This window comes from Mustela lutreola, chromosome 3, assembly GCF_030435805.1.
Source record: "Mustela lutreola isolate mMusLut2 chromosome 3, mMusLut2.pri, whole genome shotgun sequence".
NCBI lineage: Eukaryota > Metazoa > Chordata > Mammalia > Carnivora > Mustelidae > Mustela > Mustela lutreola.
This window is the reverse complement of record NC_081292.1, coordinates 118,329,507-118,332,776: the sequence shown is the minus strand read 5'-3', so window position 1 is coordinate 118,332,776 and position 3,270 is coordinate 118,329,507.

Sequence of the window (3,270 nt, the reverse complement as noted above, 5' to 3'; positions counted from 1 at the left end):
CTTCCATTTCTATTTTTTGGAACAGTTTCAGGAGAATAGGAATTATTTCTTCTTTAAATGTTTGGCAGAATTCCCCCGGGAAGCCGTCTGGCCCTGGGCTTTTGTTTGTTTGGGGATTTTTAATGACTGTTTCAATCTCCTTACTGGTTATGGGTCTATTCAGGCTTTCTAATTCTTCCTGGTTCAGTTGTGGTAGTTTATATGTTTCTAGGAATGCATCCATTTCTTCCAGATTGTCAAATTTGTTGGCGTACAGTTGCTCAGAGTATGTTGTTATAATAGTTTGTATTTCTTTGGTGTTAGTTGTGATCTCTCCTCTTTCATTCATGATTTTATTTATTTGGTTCCTTTCTCTTTTCTTGTTGATGAGTCTGGCCAGGTGTTTATCAATTTTATTAATTCTTTCAAAGAAACAGCTCCTAGTTTCGTTGATTTGCTCTATTGTTTTTTAGGTTTCTATTTCATTGATTTCTGCTCTGATCTTTATGATTTCTCTTCTCCTGCTAGGGTTTCTTTCTTGTTCTTTCCCAAGACCTTTGTTTCTTGAGAAAGGTTTGTACCACTATATATTTTCCTCTCAGGACTGCCTTTGTTGTGTCCCACAGATTTTGAACCGTTGTATTTTCATTATCATTTGTTTCCATGATTTTTTTCAATTCTTCTTTAATTTCCTGGTTGACCCATTCATTCTTTAGAAGGATGCTGTTTAGTCTCCATGTATTTGGGTTCTTTCCAAACTTCCTCTTGTGGTTGAGTCTAGCTTCAGAGCATTGTGGTCTGAAAATATGCAGGGAATGATCCCAATCTTTTGATACCGGTTGAGTCCTGATTTAGGACTGAGGATGTGATCTATTCTGGAGAATGTTCCATGTGCACTAGAGAATAATGTGTATTCTGTTGCTTTGGGATGAAATGTTCTGAATATATCTGTGATGTCCATCTGGTCCAGTGTGTCATTTAAGGCCTTTATTTCCTTGCTGATCTTTTGCTTGGATGATCTGTGCATTTCAGTGAAGGGAGTATTAAAGTCCCCTACTATTATTGTATTATTGTTGATGTGTTTCTTTGATTTTGCTATTAATTGATTTATATAGTTGGCTGCTCCCATGTTGGCGGCATAGATATTTAAAGTTGTTAGATCTTCTTGTTGGACAGACCCTTTGAGTATGATATAGTGTCCTTCCTCATCTCTTATTATAGTCTTTGGCTTAAAATCTAATTGATCTGATATAAGTATTGCCACTCCTGCTTTCTTCTGATGTCCATTAGCATGGTAAATTCTTTTCCACCCCCTCACTTTAAATCTGGAGGTGTCTTTGGGCTGAAAATGAGTTTCGTGGAGGCAACATATAGATGGGTTTTGTTTTTTTATCCATTCTGATACCCTGTGTCTTTTGACAGGGGCATTTAGCCCATTAATATTCAGGGTAACTATCGAGAGATATGAATTTTGTGCCATTGTATTGCCTGTAAGGTGACTGTTACTGTATATGGTCTCTGTTCCTTTCTGATCTACCACTTGTAGGCTCTCTCTTTGCTTAGAGGACCCCTATCAATATTTTCTGTAGAGCTGGTTTGATGTTTGCAAATTCTTTCAGTTTTTGTTTGTCCTGGAAGCTTTTAATCTCTCCTTCTATTTTCAATGATAGCCTAGCTGGATATAGTATTCTTGGCTGCATGTTTTTCTCTTCAGACCTCTGAAAATATCATGCCAGCTCTTTCTGGCCTTCCAGGTCTCTGCCAAGCTAATATTTTTACCATTGGATGTTACAGACTTCTTTTCCCGGGCTGCTTTCAGGATTTTCTCTTTGTCACTAAGACTTGTAAATTTTACTATTAGGTGATGGGGTGTGGGCCTATTCTTATTGATTTTGATGGGGGTTCTCTGAACCTCCTGAATTTTGATGCTCGTTCCCTTTGCCATATTGGGGAAATTCTCCCCAATAATTCTCTCCAGTATACTTTCTGATCCCCTCTCTTTTTCTTCTTCTTCTGGAATCCCAATTATTCTAATGTTTCATCTTATGGTGTCACTTATCTCTCAAATTCTCCCCTCGTGGTCCAGTAGCTGTTTGTCCCTCTTTTGCTCAGCTTCTTTATTCTCTGTCATTTGGTCTTTTATATCACTAATTCTTTTTTCTGCCTCATTTATCCTAGCACTGAGAGCCTCTATTTTTGATTCCACCTCATTAATAGCTTTTTTTATTTCAACTTGGTTAGATTTTAGTTCTTTGATTCCTCCAGAAAGGGCTTTTATATCTCCCGAGAGGGTTTCTCTATTATCTTCCATGCCTTTTTCGAGCCCGGCTAGAACCTTGAGAATTGTCATTCTGAACTCTAGATCTGACATATTACCAATGTCTGTATTGATTAGGTCCCTAGCCTTCGATACTGCCTCTTGTTCTTTTTTTTGTGGTGAATTTTTCTGCCTTGTCATTTTGTTCAGATAAGAGTATATGAAGGAGCAAGTAAAATACTAAAAGGGTGGCAACAACCCCAGGAAAATATGCTTTAACCAAATCAGAAGAGATCCCAAATCGTGAGTGGGGAGAAAGGGGATAAAAAGAGGTTCAAAAAGAAAGAAAGAAAAAAAAAAAGAAAAGAATTAAAAAAAGAAAACGAATAAATAAAAATACAAATATATATTAGATAAACTAGTTTAAAAATGTTAAAAAAGAAAAGGGTATAAGTTAAAAAAAATTTAGCCGAAGAAGCAAAAAAAAAAAAGAAAAAGAAAAAAATTAAATTAACTGCAAGACTAAAAAAAAATCACAGGGAGAAAGCCATGAGTTCGTGCTTTGCTTTCTCCTCCTCTGGAATTCTGCTGCTCTCCTTGGTATTGAAACTGTACTCCTTGGTAGGTGAACTTAATCTTGGCTGGATTTCTTGTTGATCTTCTGGGGGAGGGGCCTGTTGTATTGATTCTCAAGTGTCTTTGCCCCAGGCTGAATTGCACTGCCCTTACCAGGGGCCCTGCTGAGTAATCCACTCGGGTTTGCTTTCAGGAGCTTTTGTTTCCTGAGCACTTTCCGTAGAGTTCCAAAGGACGCGAAACAAATTGCGGCCTCCTGGTCTCCGGCCGGGAGGAGCTGAGTGCCGGGGGCCCCACTCTTCAGTGCGCCCTCAGAGAACAGCGCCCAATCACTCCCATCTGCCTGACCTCAGGCCGCGCTCTGAGCTCACCAAGCCTGCGACCAGTTCAAAGTAATCCGGAGCTGTGAGCTCACTCTCGGCTCTGTCTCTGTAGCCGGCTTTCCCGTTCCAATACCC